This window comes from Alligator mississippiensis, chromosome 3 (assembly GCF_030867095.1).
Source record: "Alligator mississippiensis isolate rAllMis1 chromosome 3, rAllMis1, whole genome shotgun sequence".
In the NCBI taxonomy this organism is placed as follows: Eukaryota; Metazoa; Chordata; order Crocodylia; family Alligatoridae; genus Alligator; species Alligator mississippiensis.
This window is the reverse complement of record NC_081826.1, coordinates 27,849,493-27,868,532: the sequence shown is the minus strand read 5'-3', so window position 1 is coordinate 27,868,532 and position 19,040 is coordinate 27,849,493. Positions and strand designations below refer to the sequence as shown.

The 19,040-nt window shown below is 43.7% G+C and overlaps 1 protein-coding gene across 1 annotated transcript in view; it reads right to left on the bottom strand.

Moving 5' to 3' along the window:
• The window catches only part of CSMD3 (CUB and Sushi multiple domains 3), a 1,325,501-nt gene that overhangs the window by 915,877 nt on the left and 390,584 nt on the right, over positions 1-19,040 (bottom strand). The window lies entirely within an intron of this gene.

Here is a 19,040-nt window from a genome sequence, read left to right as displayed (position 1 = left end):
TTTACAACAGTCTCATTTTGATGAGAGGATTTTTTCAATAGATCATATATTTCTGATATGGTTATTAGTACACCTTTCCTGGAGATACATTTTATTTCATAATATACTCAGAGCTAGATACTAATTTATGCAAAACATACTGGGAGGAGGGAGGTGGGCACGTTTACTCACATACACAATCCCACTGAAACCAATGAGACTAATCCTGTGAGCAAGTGCCATCTTTACACAGAGTTCACAGATTTTAGCCCTCCGTTAACTGAGAGAAAATGAGTAAAGCAATGTGGCTTCCCTTTAAAGAAATTCATATATATTCTAACATCTGAAAATTGCTTTCATGTGTGTTATGTCCATTATGCTGCCAAAAGATTTTTTGTGAGCTAATAAAATTAATTCAAGTTGTAATGCTACCACTTTAAAAAACGGCCATACTTGCAGAGAAATGGAGAAATGTCACATTTTATCACAATAACTCAAACTTTATTACCCAAATATATTAAACACTCCTTTAACAGAATTCCTGCTTATTGTCAATTAAAGCACTAACATTAATAGAATGTGAATAATAGTCAGAAGAGCTGACAAATTAATGCCAAGGTTAAAACACATTTATTTTTGAAAGAGTGTAACATCATTAGTGCAAAAGCTTTTAAGAGTCCTAAAACACCTGCTTGGCTTCATGCTTGTCAGAGAAAAAAATCCCAAATGGCTTCTATGATCCCATCAATTATGGCAGTTTTAGAAGTTTCAAGAGCTTGATTTTGCTCTATACAAGTACTGCTAAACTGCTTACGTGATCATAGTCATTTTAAAGATAAAACATAATTTGGGATCAAATATCCAGCATTTTTATTGTCCACTCAGTTCAGTAGCATTTGAAAATGTACATTGCCCTTTATCACTGTAGCAATCAAACAACAGATGTGGTAACTTGGAATAACTTTACTTGCATGTAGTTAAATAGAAATTAACCACCTAATATTTCCTTACATGAATTAAAATGACTTACATTAAGGCAACTGAATTCTACGAATCAAGACTGCTATTATTTTGAGTTTTATGCCTCATTTTACTGTACAGTATTTCAGTATCTAGGTACTATTGTATAAAATACAACAATTCTGTTGAAGGAAGATTAAGGTTTCAAAGTCAAATGCTCAAAAGTTACATAATATCAGAATTAAGGTTTTTGGTGCAATCATAATTTAGTCCACTTGTGCATGTACATTATAATACAATCTTTAATTACTCTATCACATACTCCTCTTTTTTTTTTATACTGAGCTCTGTATTATTGAGTGCACAGAATGGACACTTCTCCATTAATGAGAAATTATATAATATTTCATTTTTTCCTCATTATTCAATGCGTATACTCATGCCCCATTTCTCACATAGTAATCAAATCATGCTCAGAAGACAGAATTGTTAAATTTCCCCTGCTCTTTTTTTTTACTGCTGTGATATTTGAGTGCTTTAGAAACATTAATTTATCTATCTTCACAAAACCTTGCTGAGATCATGTAGTGGTATTATCTCCATTTTACAAAAATATTAAGAGCAGAAGTGTGCATTAATTCTGGATGCCAAATTTCAGATGCCTAAGCCTAGACTTACTAATGTAAGTAAGTAAGTAAGTAAAGTAAGCCTAGACTTACTAAAGTGCTAGACTTTAGGAAAGCTGATCTCAATGAACTCAGGCGATTAGTCAAGGACGCACTGCAGAGTAGGAGTTTTGAAGTGATGGGAGCCCAAGAAGGGTGGCTGTGCCTTAAGGAAACGATCCTTCGGGCACAAAGCAAGACAATCCCTGAGCGAGGCAAAAGAGGAAAAGGGGCCAGGAGGCTTCCCTGGCTGACCACAGAAGTCCAGGGCAGCCTAAGGGCCAAAAAGGGAGCACATAAAAAGTGGAAACAGGGAGAGATCACCAAAGACGTATATACCTCCTCTGCTCGTACTTGTAGGGAGGCAGTTAGACGGGCCAAAGCTACCATGGAGCTGAGGATGGCAACCCAAGTAAAAGACAACAAGAAATTGTTTTTTAGATATATTGGGAGTAAAAGGAAGGCCCAGTGAGGAATAGGACCCCTGCTAAATGGGCAGAAACAATTGGTGACAGACAGCGGGGACAAGGCTGAACTCCTCAACGAGTTCTTTGCCTCAGTGTTCCTAAGTGAGGGACACGACAAGTCTCTCACTGGGGTTGTAGAGAGGCAGCAGCAAGGCACCAGACTTCCATGCGTAGATCCTGAGATGGTGCAGAGTCACTTGGAAGAACTGGATGCCTTTAAGTCGGCAGGCCCGGATGAGCTCCATCCGAGGGTGCTGAAGGCACTGGCCGACATCATTGCAGAGCCACTGGCGGGATATTCGAACGCTCGTGGCACACGGGCCAAGTCCCGGAGGACTGGAAAAGGGCCAGTGTGGTCCCCATTTTCAAGAAGGGGAGGAAGGAAGACCCGGGCAACTATAGGCCAGTCAGTCTCACCTCCATCCTTGGCAAAGTCTTTGAAAAAATTATCAAGGCTCACATTTGCGAAAGCCCGGCAGGACAAATTATGCTGAGGGGAAACCAGCATGGGTTCATGGCAGGCAGATCGTGCCTGACCAATCTAGTCTCTTTTTATGACCAGGTTACGAAACGCCTGGACACAAGAGGAGGGGTGGGTGTCGTATACTTAGACTTCAGAAAGGCCTTCGATACGGTATCCCACCCCATACTGGTGAACAAGTTAAGAGGCTGTGACTTGGATGACTACACAGTCCGGAGGGTGGCGAATTGGCTGGAGGGTCGCACCCAGAGAGTCGTGGTAGATGGGTCGGTTTCGACCTGGAAGGGTGTGGGCAGTGGGGTCCTGCAGGGCTCGGTCCTTGGACCGATACTCTTTAATGTCTTCATCAGTGACTTGGACGAGGGAGTGAAATGTACTCTGTCCAAGTTTGCAGAGGACACAAAGCTATGGGGAGAAGTGGACATGCTGGAGGGCAGGGAACAGCTGCAAGCAGACCTGAACAGGTTGGACATATGGGCAGAAAACAACAGAATGCAGTTCAACAAGGAGAAATGCAAAGTGCTGCACCTAGGGAGGAAAAATGTCCAGCACACCTACAGCCTAGGGAATGACCTGCTGGGTGGCACGGAAGTGGAAAGGGATCTTGGAGTCCTAGTGGACTCCAAGATGATCATGAGTCGGCAGTGTGACGAAGCCATCAAAAAAGCCAATGGCACTTTATCGTGCATCAGCAGATGCATGACAAATAAGTCCAAGGAGGTGATACTTCCCCTCTATCGGGCGCTGGTCAGACCGCAGTTGGAGTACTGCGTGCAATTCTGGGCGCCACACTTCAAGAAGGATGCAGATAACCTGGAGAGGGTCCAGAGAAGGGCCACTTGTATGGTTAAGGGCCTACAGACCAAGCCCTATGAGGAGAGACTAGAGAAACTGGACCTTTTCAGCCTCCGCAAGAGAAGGTTGAGAGGCGACCTTGTGTCTGCCTTTAAGTTCATCACAGGGGCACAGAAGGGAATTGGTGAGTATTTATTCACCAAGGCACCCCAGGGGGTTACAAGAAATAATGGCCAAAAGCTAACAGAGAGCAGATTTAGATTGGACATTAGGAAGAACTTCTTCACAGTTCGAGTGGCCAGGGTCTGGAACGGGCTCCCAAGGGAGGTGGTGCTCTCCCCTACCCTGGGGGTCTTCAAGAGGAGGTTAGATGAGTATCTAGCTGGGGTCATCTAGACCCAGCACTCTTTCCTGCCTATGCAGGGGGCCGGACTCGATGATCTATTGAGGTCCCTTCTGATCTTAACATCTATGAATAAGCCTGGTTATTTTCATTGTCCTTAGTAACATGTAACAATTTCCAGGTTCAAAGCACAGTTCCCCAGGAACTTCAGTTGCAGTTGTAATGGCTCAGGCTCCGCAAATTAGCCTCAGCAAAGCAGGCTTGAGTCAATGAAGATGGTGATACCTCCACCTTTTTTTTCTAACTCAGAACAAGTAAAACAGGGCTATGACCTAGCTCCACAGCTTGTTTTTATTACATTTCTTCAAGGACTTGAATAAAGGATTATACAAACATGTTAATACAGATGATAAATTCATATAATCTTTACTGCCTGCTATCAAAAACAAAACTAGTTCTGAAGAATTGGTTTAGGAATGTTTGCTGATGATTGTACCCTATTTGCCTACTCTACTTCTTTTGGAAGAAAACCTCAGAAAGCTGTTGAGTGTTTGAGAGAATGTTTGGCTTAAGAAAAAGGGGCTAGAAGATAGAAAAGTGAGAAGAAGGAATATGGAGACCTGGAATAGTGGGGAAAGAACTCCTGGGCCACATGGGCTAAGGCAAAAGAGAAGACGACACAGGTTCCAGGAAACAATGTTGTGTTGGTCCTCAATTAAGGAGTGAGAACTTGCAAAAACTTACACAGACCTTGAAGAAAGATAAAAAGGGGACTAAAAGAGCACGCATTTGAAAAACAGGCTTAAGAAATGAGAGAATATTGTTTTAAAAGCTGTGGATTTTGAGTACATTATTGCAGAAACTAACAAAATACTGAGGCAGAGGTCCTGCAAGACAACCCAAACCATTAGGATGGTGAAGACTTAGAAACCCCTGATTTGACAACTATGAGAAAACCTTACATCCAATTAAAAACATTTGGGTTTTAATTGTGTGCAGGCCTATGGCAAGACAAAGAGCTGAGGGTGGTTGGGGCTCATACTGGGGCAGGGGAGGAGCCACAGGGCATGCGGACTCTGGGGGGCAAGTGTGGGGGTGCTGATCAACCTGTGGCAGCTCCCCAGAATTACCTATGGGACCCACAGATCCAAATAATTGCCTGCCCCATGTCTAGCCCCTCATTTTAGACACCCTGGTGTCCCAGCTAGCCTCTCTGTTGCCCTGTGTTGCCACTTGGAGCTGAACCCCCAGCCCCCTGCCAGCTGGGGCCTGTTCCACCCCAGCTCAAAGTGCTGTGGTCCTGGACACACATGAAGACGCTGCACCTGGGAGCAGCTGAGTCCAGTATGAACTTTGCGAGAATTTACTGAGGTACATTAATTTCACATGTAGATGCAGCCAATGCGAATTTAACAAGGCTATCTAGGATTGGATTAGAGATGAAAACTAGGATCTCTAAATGACAGCTCAAACCAAAAATCATCAGAAATGTCTTAAAATTCCCAAGGAGTTAAATTTTTCATAGAATAACAGAAAAGCAGGGCTGGAAGGGACCATGAGAGATAACCTGATCCAACCCACAACTTAAGGTATCGTCTTTGTTTAAATCATTCCAGGGGCAGGTTTGTCTACCTTACTCAAAAAAATGTCCAAGGATGGAGATTACACCACCTCTGTAAGTAACCTAGTTCTGATGCTTAACTACTTTCATAGTTAGTAAGGACTTTCTAAGATCCAAACTAAATTTGTATTGGATTTTATTTTATAAATTTATTTTCCTGTCCCCAGCAGCTGCAGGACAATCCTCTTCACAGCACCATTCTTTTTATAATTTCCTCTTCTATAACTATCCTCAAGCTATGTGAAGAATGTTATCAAATTCCCCCTCAGTCTTCTCTTCTCCCGATTAAATAGTACCAATTATTTCAATCTTATCTCACAAGTCACATTTCCTAGATCTCTTTATCATTTCTATTGCTGTCAGCTGAACTCTTTCTATTTATGTTTATGTCTTTTGTGAAGTGTGGTGCCCAAAAGTGGACACAGTCTTCCAGGTAATTCTTCACCTGTGCTAGACAGAGTACAAGAACCATTTTCCTTGACTTGCAAAATATAATCCTTTTAATACAGCCCAGGATGCTATTGGCACTTTTTTTTCTTTTTTTTTTTTTTTTGCATTTGGCACTTTATTTTTTTTTTTTTTTTTTTGCAATAAAGAACACTGTTGACTTATATTCAACTTGATGGTCCACTACCTATAGTACTATTTTCCCCTAGGAATATATAAGTATTTAAAAATAGGATTTATGTCAATGTCAGTTTCTGATATTTCTGACCCATACCTGGTTAGATTATTTTTTTGCCAAAATAGCGTGTTTACTACCATCAGCATAACATAATATATATAGAACATGTTTGTGTTTTATTTACCCTCATAAAGAAAAACTAAGTTCAAATAAGAAAATAGAATTAACAACATTAAATATCCCAAATTCCACACCCAGAAATGTATATGCACACAATATTTTATAGTCAGATCCAAGACATTTTTGTAGGAACATTCACTTGGGCACTAAAATCTATAAAATTAAGTTGGCATGCCCCAGGTACCAAGAAATCAAGAATTAAGGAATGGTGTAAAGTGCCTAGATGCTGAGCAAGGATGCACCTGATAGGAAATTCTACACAGAAAAGTATGTCCTTCATTCTCCTTAGAACTGAACAGTCTGAGTTAAACCACCTCCCAGTTCCCTCAAAGATCACAACAGAGCATATAACTGCTTGATCTCAATTCTGAATATGTTTAGAAACTCAGCCTAAGAAAGTTTCCACACCAAAATGGAGTTGCCTCTTTGTATTTCATGAGCGTTTTTTTACTCAGATGCCTAGTTTTATCAAAGACTTGTTAGGTCATCTAAGAACAATTTTGATTTGGCTCTTATTCTCTTGTATTTATATTTACCTAAGTAACTGCATCATCAGGTTTTCCCTTCTTCTTTCATTTCCTATTCCTCAGTATTGTTAATTTTGAATTCCTTTGGTCTCAATCCAATAAATTGGTCCTTATAAACAGATTGTTTTATAGACGTAGAGGCCTAACTGACATCAACTTGCTGGAAAAGGACATTGTATCAGGCTGTGTGTTTTCAGGGGGCTTGTAGCAGCATGAATGATTTCAGGGGGTGCAACTAGCTGCAGCCAGCAAACAAGTGATTGCAAGCTTGATAGCAGGAATAGCCCAGCTGCAAGCTGCAAAAATTGATTACAGGCTGCCTAGGGAATGAGACCAGCTGCAGCAGATAACTAGCTGGCATCCAGGTAGCTAAAAGGGGCTCCCAGGAAGCAGAGCTAGAGTTAATCATAGAGAGACAGAGCTGTGGGATGAAAGCTGGAGTGCTGCAAGTGCAGTGTATTGAGTGGGAGAGATCCAGTGAGCCTGCCCATGGAGGAGCTGGGGACCATGCTAGGAAAGCCTCTCTCCCAGAGGACTGTGAATGCAACAAAGAGACTACAAGTGAGTCCTTCCTATATGTGGCTGAAGGGACTGGATAGACAAGGGAGAGAGCATGCAAGTGACAGCAAAACCATACCTGAGGACTCTTGGGGTCTGGAAGAAAGCCCCACGTGGTAAAAGTGTTTGGTTTATGGACTATGCTGTTTATGTTGACTAGGAAGTTTGCCCTGGGGGAGTAAAGATACTGAGGGAAAAGTCTGTGAGCAAGACTGTTTGAGTGAGCAAATCCTTGAACCCACTACAGAAATCTCTCTTTAACTGAAATGTCAAGAGTCTGTGTCATCAGACTCTGTAGTACCATAAAGCTGCTGCTGTTCAAACTGAAGTCAGCAGAAATTCTGTAACTGACTTCAAAGGAAGACAACCCAAGACAAATATGAGAATAAAATCAAAACGATTCATAATATATGGTGACTGGGGGCAATGTGGCATTTGAATATAATATTCTCTTGACAACAGGATTTATAAGATATTCAAATAGCATAATTTCTTGGCCATCTGTTATGAAACAAAATAAACAGAACAAAAACAATTGAGAAAAGTAAAGCAATCAATTATAATGATAATGTACTACCTAGGGATAAGCTCAGCAAATATGTAGGAACAATAAAGAAAGAGAGGATGGATGGATGGATCAGTGACTAGGACGCTACATTGAGCTGTGGGAATCCCCAGCTCATTTCTCTGCTTTGCTATAGTGTCACTGTGCCCCCAATAAGCCATTAAGACCGTGCTTATTAAAGTTACTTAAACATCTGTTACCCACTGATTTCAACTGGAGTTATTCACAACAACAACAACAACAAAAATCTAGATTGGGCTTGATCTACAAGCTACAATTCTGGTGCCCATATTCTGGTGGTACTTCCATACTGTATTGTAAAGTTATCTGGGTCTTTTAGGTTCTTTGTACACCTATAAATGATCCAGCTTGTTCATGTTGGTACTTCTCTGTTGTTTGAACTTTGCAGTGATCTGGAGCTCCTGCCAAAGTTGGAACACTAGGCAGCCAAAACTGCAAGAGTCATAGGACCAAAAGGAAAACAGGCAACGGGGGGCACACCTATACAAGACATTTACTGTATGTCACAGTGTATAAGTTGAGGTTTGAAGTCCAATTTTTAACTCTTTAAAATAATTCAACCTTGACTTATACAGCATAACACCATTCCCTGCGAGTGACACTGGTACAGCCCATGCAGCACCACTCACAGGGGATATAGCCACACCAGCTGAGCACTAAGTTCAGTGCTGTTCGCAGGGGATGGGCTTGATGCTTGGCTAGCATAGCTCTGTCCCCTGTGAGTGGTGCTGCTTGAGTTGCACCAGTGTCGCTTGCAGGGGATGGGGCTGCACCAGCCAAGCACCAATCCTGGTGCTGCTCACAGGGGAAGAGGCCATGCCAGCTGAGTGCTGATCCCATCCTCATTCCCTGCGAGCAGCACCAGGGTTGGCATTTGGCAGCACTGCTCACAGCAGATGGGGCCAGGCTCTGCTTGACAGGTATGGCCCCATCTTCTGCAAGCCTTGTGCTGCTTGCAGGGGAAGGGATGGGGCTGAGCTTTCAAGGAATGGGGATGGGGCTGAGCTCAGCACTTGGCTGAGGACATGCTGCTTGCAGGGGACAGGGACGGGCTCAGCACTTGGCTGGCACAGCACCACTCACAGGGGATGAGGCCATGCCAGCTGAGTGCTTCACCTGGCCCTGACTTATATACTGTGTCTATGAAAATCCTTACCTTTCAAATTGGAAATCCAGGGGTTGATCTATACACTGTGAAATACAGTACTGTGCAGTAGACTAATTAGCTGCACAGTAAATGTCATGCATCTACACATGCACCTGAATTAGGCTGGAGTTAATTAATTAATTCTGCAGCAGGGAAGTACTTGTAAATACAAGTACTACCCAGCTGTGGAGTTTTTTACTCCACAGAAGTGCACATGTAGACACTGCTGGCTAGCCCAATATTGAAGCACCTTTGTGCCCTAACTATCCCTTCCATATCACATTCAGCTGGGGAGAGCAGCCCTGGGTTGGCAGGCTGACTCTCCAGGCCCCATGCTAGCTGGGGGTGTTCTGGCTCAGCTCAACATGCTGCAGTGCACATGTACACAACACACCTGGGAGCAATGAACTCCAGCACAATAAGCTCCAGAGTTTATTCATGAACATTAATATTTATTCATCTGCCTTATCTCTGACTGCTGTGGTCCTGGGCACACACATATACACTGGGCCCAGGGGCCACTTATTATGGTGTAAACTCCACCAGGGCTAGAGTTTATTGCTCCATGCTAATTGCACATGTAGATGCACCCAGTGAGCGTTAAGTATGGACACAGTGGGCACATCTACACATAAAAGAATGTACATTATGTAATGAGCATTAAATCTAGTATTTCCATTGTGAAGTACTAGAAAGATGCACATTAGCCTATCTTAATGCAGATTGGTGAAAGAGCATGGGGCATCTATATACATGCTCTGGAGGTTGTGGGGGAGCACTTTAATTAGAGGATTCAGCTCTCCTGGACTCCTCTCCCTCTCAGTTTGGCTTTACAGGGGATCCTGCCCATGAGTTCCCTGAGGGAGTCCAAGTCTGGTTTTCTGAAGTCCAGGATCCTTACTCTGCTGCTCTTCATCTTGCCTTCTCTCAAAATCCTGAACTCAAAATCATTTCATGGTCACTGCTTCCCAAGTTGCACTACTACATTCCCCACCAATTCATCCCTGTTTGTGAGTGTAATAGGCCAAGGCCATGTTACTAGGGGTGCAAGTGAGTCTGAACAGCCCCACACTCTGGAAGCAACTCCTCATGCCAACCCCAGACCTGGAAGGACTCACCAAAGTCTCACCAGAGAGGTTTGGGAATGCAGGAAGGCTCCCAGCAAGGGACCTAACACAGGTGTGGTGAATGAGGAAGAGTTAGCCACATGGGTCAACACCAGCAGGAAGAAAAATAAAAGATGCTGAAAACAGCTTCAAGGGGCTGCACCTAGTTGAGAGCAGGATGCCTGGGGTTACCAGGGATTAGGTAGCCATGGGGAGTGGCCCAAGAGCAGGGATCTTGCCTGTTCCTTTGTTCGTTAGCTTTCTTGTTCATTCTGTTTGTTTGTTTGTTTGTTTGCACAAGCTAGCAGGCTCTGCAAAGCTTCTGAAAGAAAAGAGGTAGCCAGAAGACGGACCCAAGGAAGACCCACTGGATGACAGCTAAGTGCTAGTTTATTTGTTGAACTATCTTTGCTCATTTTGCATTTCTGACAAGCCCCAGTGGCCTCAGAGTGTTATCTATTAGCCCAGCTGCAGCAGAAGCTGCAGGACCCTAAACAGTGGGACTTCATCCAATGCCAACAGCAAAAGAAAAATGGTCAGCTCCACTAGCCTGACCAAATATGCCCTGCTGTGATCTGCTCAATATCTGCCCATAGCAGCTTACAGTGAGCAGCAGGTCAAGAAGAGCATGGTGCCTATTTGGCTACTCCAGCACTTGCACCAGGAAGTTGTCTCCAATTATGAATGCTGGGTGCCCCCAGAGGGTGGGGGGGGGCACAGTGACTGCCCGCAGGTGATGATGGTGGTGTCGGTGGTGGGGGGAATGGTGGCAGTGAGAGGGGAGCTTCCGCAGGTGGCTGCAGTAATGTTGATGGCAGGGTGGGGATGAGCTCTGACCAGCAGTTCACCACCACTTGTAGATGCTGCCAGCCGTGGTGGCCACCGACAATAAAGGACCACCTGCAGATGCCACCAGCAGTGTTGGCAGTGAGAGGAGGGAAGTGGCGAGTGGCGATCGCCCACAGGCACTGCCGACAGTGTCGGCAGCGTTTTTTGCAGGGGATGGACTGCCAAGCTCAGGGGCTGCATGTACACCCGCATGCACCCCTTACGCATCACCAATGTCTCCAATACCCTCTAAAAACTTCCTGGATTGCCTGTGCACTGCTGTATTGCCCTCTGAGAAGATGTCAGGGTGACTGAAGTCTGCCATGAGAACCAGGGCCTATGATCAGGAAACTTTCACTAGCTGTTTGAAGAAAACCTGATCCACCACTTCCCCTTGGTCTGGTGGTTGATAGCTGGCCCCCACTATGACATCACCCTTGTTGGTCTCCCCTCTGAGTCAGAGACTCTCAACAGGCCCATCTCCAGTTTCATACTGGAGCTCTGAACAAGCATATAGCACTTTTACTTGAAGTGCAACTCCTCCTTCACTCTTCCCCTGCCTGTCTTTCCTGAACAGTTTGTACCCATCTATGACAGTGCTCGAGTCATGTGAGCTCCCACCTAGTCTGTGTTTTTCCAATCATGTCATAGTTCCATGACTGTGCAAAGACTTCCAATTCTTCCTGCTTGTTTCCCAGACTCTGTGCATTTGTTTACAGGCACCTGAGGTAACTAGTTGATTGCCCTGATTTCTTAGGATATATGAGAGCACCTCCCCTGTTGCCCATCCTACTTGCTCTTCCTCTAGGTCTCCCACTTCTCCACTTACTTCACCATATATCTGAGGTGTCTTGCATATCACCATAGTATCTGAGTGCATCTTGATTATCAAATTTAAAAAAAAACCTTTTTTTCTCTCTCCTCTTTCTGCAGGGCATTGCTAGGTTACCATTTTTTTTTTTTCATTGTGTGTCATATCTAGTGCTTCTGGCTAAATCACAGTAAAAGTGGAAACAAATCACATATAGTGAGAATCACTTTCCAAATTCAAACTTATTTTTTTTAATTCTCACATGTAGTGAATGTTATCTTCATGCCCTGGCCAGAATTGCTCCTTAATTTATTTGCCTTATTTAATTTCCTTTTCCTTTATTACTTAGTCTCAGTTTTCTGCTTTAGCTGGCAGATGCCATTGGTACTCTCACTGTACAACATAAACACCAGGCTGAAAGTTTCAGGAGGACCATTGATCAAAGCAGGTCAAATTTATGCACTGGCTGTAAATCAGTGAATCTCACTGACATCAATGTGAATTCAGTAAGACTGCATAGTAAGTCAGGGGTTGGTTAATTTGCATGTGAAGACTAGGTGACTCAAAGCACCAAGTATTTACTTTACACTGAATAGTTCAAATCACCTATATCATCCACTCTGGTCTTACAGAAAGAAAACCTTAATGATGAGCAACAATAATTTCAATACAAAATGGAGATATGGTGGGCAGGGAAAGATGTTAATTACTTTTCAGGTTTAAACAATGACAAGTAAAAACGTGCGATTGTAAGTGGGATACTTTTACTGTACGTAGGCAGCTCCATGTGGCAGCCAAAACAGCAAACAGAACCCATCAAGGCATGAAGAGGGCTTTTGAAAGAGCCACTGTCATCTTCTCTGTACACTGATTTCAGCCACACAGCGTGCATGAAATTAGAAGGCAACTACTTGCCTATTGTACTTAGGATAAGGGCCACACCACTCTGTTAACCTTCTTTTTTTTTTTTTTTTTGAGCTAGTACCTTATTTCAAAACAGTTAGCAAAGCCATCTAAAGAAGAGTTGGAATTTCTGATGCCTTTTAAACATCTGTCAGTAGTATTAATTTTAAATATTAATCTTGAAATTCTCCATACATTTATTATACCTGGCTGTTATAAAAGGGTTTTCATCTAAAGATCAAAGAGGACTTTAGAAAGGCAAGTACATGTCAATAACATAGGAAATGTCAATATCTCCTAATAGAGATCACGTTTTGTAGACAGCATGGTTTGTGTGTTTTTCCTACTATAGTCTATTTCTAGTTTTACACATGCTAGGGGGATTTTGAACTCCTTTCCACATATTTTAGAGTTGACCATTGGTGTAAAGTAACCATAAAGTTAGTACTGGAAGATCACCTGAGTGGAGGAGAGAACCAGCATCATGGATTGTAATTGACACCCCATAATTGCTGGCATGGATGAAACAAGAGCTTCTATGTACACTAACAATCCCTGGCTCCTGCATTTAGGCATGTGGAAACTCAGTGAAATGTAAATCATCCCTCAGGTAGCTTCAATTTACACTGGTGGAGAAAACTGGTGAACAGATAAACCATCAGTAGCGACTTTTGGAATATCCATTCTGAGCTGCACTAAAAGAGCCTATGCCGCATCCACGGATACCAAACAAAAAGAGGGTTTAACATTTTAAAATAAGCAAACTACTAGTATTGGTATTTTTAAAGCAATATTAGAAGCTCCAGCACGTGCATTTGGCAAATGTGCCAATATTTTCCCCTACCTTTTAAAACTTAATGTATGACTTCCTGTTTCAGTTGTTACCAAGGCATCTATCAACCTGACAGCTAAATGCCAAAATTCCTGTTGGGTGACTAAAAGAATAAAATAAATAAATAGATCAAAGGCCAGTCTCTCCCTGAACCATGTGATTCTTTATTGTCTGAACCTTTAATTTTAGCATAATTTAAAATATACACTAACCACTCACATTCACAAAGTAAGTACAAAGCACAAGTTTAAGTGTTTTCAGTTGGTTTTTTTTAAATAGAAGCTGCTTGGTTGCCATTTTTTCCCCCCTTCCTGCAACAGTTCATGATTATTTGATGAAATGAGGTAGAATGAAGATTGGATGTAATTATGTAGATTATACTTTCTGATATTTTTACAAGACTGTTACCCTTTAGCTATTATCCACATTCTAAGTATAAAAACGTTTTGTTATAAAATTCTACCAGTGTTATCTAAATAAGATTTTCAACCATCGATCACATTTAAAATTCAAAGTCAAGGGCAAAGAAAATAAGATTATCACCTCCAAGCAGTAAATTATTGGTATGTGCAACTACCCAGTGTCTATATTATACAGGCAGCATGCACAATCACAACTAAAACTATGTCAGTACTTCGATTGTAATCTCCATTTTTTCCCCCAGAAGTTTGCAATTCAGTTCAAAAAAATTGCTCAGCTAGAAATAAGCCTCAATGGTTTCAGCATAGGCTTATGTCTAGCTCTTCTTTCTCCACACACTTTTTTCATTGTCTTTTGTTTTTTGTATGAGTGTGTTAAGTCATCTCTATTTTTTTAAATTATAATTATTCAACTTGTGAAAATAAATAGAGTATATAAAATCAGCCCTTGGTATTAGCCAAAAAAAAAAATCTTTAATGTTGCACCATATATAAGGGGTGCACTATTAAAGATTTTTTTTTGGCCAATACCAAGGCCTGATTATTAATCAGCCATATCGGCCAATACCAATTCAATAGCTAATATGCAGCCCGGCAGCTGGGGGGGTGGTTGGGTATGAGGGGGCAGATTGAAGCCCCCATGATGAGGGAGGGAGTGAAGCTGGGGCTGGGGCAGGGAAGGTGCTGCCCAGCCGAGGCAGGGCAGGGCACAGGACCGAGCCACAAGCCACTCTTCTGGGAGGTGCAGGGGTAGGGATGGGAGACAGCTTCCTGCTTCTGCATGCACCCTTGGGGGAGACATGGGGGCCATGTGCCCCCCAGATTTGTACATGACTGAGGGCAGGCTGCCCACTGTGGGTTTAGGGCCAGGGCCTGCACCAGCCTCTTCTCAGCATGGGGTGTTGTACTCCTGGGAAGGATGGCATTCACCTCATGTGGAGGGGTAAGTCCCTATTCTAGATAGGGCTTTAAACTAAGATCACCAGGGGATGGGGAAACACTGACTGGAGCATGCTCAAGGACCAGCACACAAGAAAGCTCTGAAGTTGCAGACACTAGAAGAGCCACTGTTGCAAGAGCTGAGGGAATGGTTCTCCCTCAGTGTGACAGGAAATCAAGGGTCTCAGTTGGAGGACTCTGGTGGTTGTACACTAATTCCAAAAGCATGGGGAACAAGCATGAGGAGGTAGCCCTCCTACTCTCCAGTGGGCATTATGATCTAGTAAGGATTATGGAGACCTGGTAGGACTCGTCACATGATTGGAACATAGCCATAGAGGGCTACACCCTGCACAGAAGGGACCAAGTAGGGAAGAAAGGTGGAGTTGTAGGTCTTTATGTGAAGGAGCAATACACCTCCTTGAAGGCCGACACTGAGTCTGAAGAAGAGTGGTTTGAAACCCTCTGGGTCAAACTACGGGGTGGGGGTGGGGCACAGTGAGAGATGCCTAACTGTAGGTGTATACTACAGACCACCAAACCAGGGGGAGGAACTTGATCTGGAGTTCTGTCAAGACCTGGCAGAGGCCGCATGCATATAGGACATGGTCATCAAGAGTGACTTCAGTTACCCAGACATCTCTTGGGAGGAACACTTGGCTAAATCAGACCAGTCATGTTGCTCCCTGACCTGTATTGAAAAGCTCTATCTGACTCGGGAAGTGCACAGGCCAACCAGAGGGAACACTCTTCTAGACTTGGTCTTCATCAAAGGAGAAGATCTGGTGAGTGACTTGTATAGAGGGTAGCCCGGGTGGCAGTGACCATGAAACCATCACATTCACTGTCTGTCACAAGGCAGGCAAATCAGCTAGCAAGGTTGAAGTTTTGGACTTCAAAAAAGTGAATTTCAACAGGTGAGGGCAATAGTAGGGGAAGCTCTGCGGGACCAGGGACTGAAGGTGAAAGGAGTGCATGAAGAGTGGTCATTCCTCACGGAAACAATCCTCAAAGCACAAAAGTCCATTGCCATGAGGAGGAAATGTAGCTGAAAGGCTTAATAGGGATATCATGGTCCTCTTGAGAATGAAGAAAGAGGCATTCATACAATGGAAGCTTGGGACAGTCCCCAAGGAAGACTATACAACAACAGCCCACACTTGTATGGAGCAGATTAGAAAGGCTAAGGCAGTGACTGAACTTAAACTAGCAACAGAAATCAAAGAAAATAAGAAGTCCTTCTTTAGCTATGTAGGGAACAGAAGGAAAACAAATGGGAGTGTGGGGCCATTGCTTAACAACTCAGGACAGCTGGTTACTGACACTCAGGAGAAAACTGAATTCCTGAAGGACTACTTTGCTTTGGTATTTCACCAGACTAAGGGGAAAATAATACTAGATCAGATTCAGAGGCCTTTCATCTAGTATCCCACAATGTTCTCAGGGGAAAATGGAGGATTGTGGGCCCAACAGCTCGACAGTTAGGTGGGTAGGACGCTGGCTGCGGGTAGCACCCAGAGAGTTCTAATGAAAGGATCTGCCTCATCCTGGTGAGAAGTGGCCAGTGATGTCCCTCAGGGGTCTGTGCTTGGTCCAGCACTTTTCAACATCTTTATCAATGATTCAGATGCAGGGGTGAAGAGCTATCTGGCCAAGTTCGCAGATGACACCAAGTTATGGGGGAGCGTGGTCACACCTGAACAGAGGCGGCAAATTCAGGCCGACCTAGACAGGCTGGCAAGTTGGGCGGCTTGGAACCAGATGAAGTTCAACATTAAGAAGTGTAAAGTGCTCCATTTGGGGATGAACAATCCCCAACATACTTACAGGCTCAATGGTGCCAAACTGACTAGTACCGCAACTGAAAGGGACTTGGGATAACAACAGACTGTAGTTTGACATGAGCCATCAGTGCAATGCTGTAGCCAATAGGGCAAACAATACTCTGGCATGTGTCACAAGCAAAATCAAGGAAGTGATTCTTTGACTTTACTCAGCATTGGCAAGACTGCAGCTGGAGCACTGTGTCCACTTCTGGGAACCGCTCTTGAACAAGGACAAGGAAAAGCTTGTGAGAGTCCAGAGACAAGCCACATGTATGATCAGAGACTTGCAAGGCAAGCCATATGAGGAAAGGCTGAGGGACTTGGACTTGGGGCTCTACAGCCTAAAAAAGAGAAGGCTGAGAGGGCACTCGGTAGCAGCTTACCACTATATCGAGGGGATACATCAAGGACTTGAAAAACAACTGTTCACCAGGGTACCCTTGGGGAAAACCAGGAGTAATGGCCACAAGCTCCCAGAAAGCCATTTCAGGCTTAACACTGAGAAAAACTTCTTCACAGTAGGATGTCCAGACCGGAATAAGCTCCCTCCAGAGGTGGTGCAATCACTACCCTGGAAATCTTCAACAGGAGACTGGATGGTCACCTTGCTGGGGTCACCTGACCTGAGTTTATTTCCTGCCTAGTGCAGGTGGGCTGGATCCGATGATCTTGTGAGGTCCCTTCCAGCCCCTTACAATCTATGAATCTATGGGGGGGGGTGGAGCTGAGCCAGGGCTGTGCTTGGAGTGGGTGGGGTGGGGTGGGGTGGGGCGGGGTGGGGTGAGTGGCAGCAGCACTGGGAGGGGGGGGGTCTATGGTGTGGGCTACAGCACCCGCAAAATTCACCACCCCCCACATAGGTCGTCCTCCCAGTACTGCTGCCACTCACCCCAAGCACAGCCCCAGCCCCACCTCCCCGCCAGGAAGAAGCCGGAACAGCCCCTGGCCCTGAACCTGCAATGAGCAGCCCACCCTCACCCCACACACAAATCCAGGGGGCACATGCCCCCTATTCCTCATCCAGGTGTGCATGCAACAGCAGGGAGATGCACCCCTTCCTGGTCCCCCACACTCTCCAGACAAGCTGCCTATGGCTCTGTGCCATGTCACATCCTGGCTGGGCAATGCCTGACTCTGCCACAGCCCCATTCCCTCCACCACTGTGGGGGCCTTGATCTGCCCCCCACTGAACCTTCCCTCCCCTAAACTCCTCCCCCTGACAGACTTACTGAGCAGATGCTGTTCTTCAAGCTGCTGAACTGCACTCCTGGCTGCATGCATACTGCAGCTGTGCACGTGAACATGGCATTTATCGGTGACATTATCAGCTATACCGTCGAAAAAAAGCCAATTGCTGACAATGTCAATTTTCCTTTTATTGGTGCTGATCCAATATGGACCAATATATTTGTGCACCTCTAAAACATGTATATAATATAAAAATATAAAATTTATTTCCAAGATTGATTGCTACAATAACATTGGGAAAGTCCAGGTGTGTGCCTTGACCCCTGAAAGCTAAACTAGGTGGTAAGAAGTAACTTACTGAGGGATAAGCCACCACTAGTTAGCTTATGTACCATAAAGACCTGACCTTCTTTACTGCACAGTAATTTGTTCCTATGCCCATACATTAATTTTGACTACAAGCTACAATGGCCTCGGTTCTAGTAATCTAATACTGACAGCTGCAAACACATATGTTTGGCTTTACCACTGTGTGTTTTGCACACTATTGACTGAATGGCCCATCTGACCACCCCCTTATCTGGGAAATTGATTAATGGAAATTCATTGCCTGGCTAGACTCCTTCCATCAGCAATAATACCTGCAAATACTCATCCAAAAATCCTATCTCAGTGTAGAGGTCTTCTACCTCACATTGGTCAGATAAATACAGTTGTGTACCTCATGAGAACATGTACTCCCATAACATAAGATTTCTTTATTATTAATATTATGAATGCACTCTGGAATTTAGAGCAGAAAATATAATAAATGGCCTTTGAAATGGTAGTTGATACTATAAAAAAGTTTGTAGTTGTATATTTTTAAGGTGATGGCCAGCAACCCAAAATTCCTGAAAAAGAATTGATGTGTTATACAGCCTGTAAGCAAGCTCTGGTCCCCTACTTCTAAAGGCCCCAGACCAGTGATGCTTGGTCCATTTTACATTTCTGAGTGTGATGTAAGAGTTCAAGATATTGCTACAAACAAATAGATGCAATAGAAATAAAAACAATAATAAAGTCTGAAAACCTTCAGTGTTTGATTTCCATTATGCTTTATAGTAACTTTTTTCAGATTTGTTAAAGATTTTCAGTGGGAAATAGTAATTCAAAAACAGTTCATCTGTTTGAGAAAAGGTTTTGTGGGTAGCGAAAGTTTTACTGCTAGTCTGGAAGATACAAGAGAAAATTATTTTTAGATTTATTTTTACT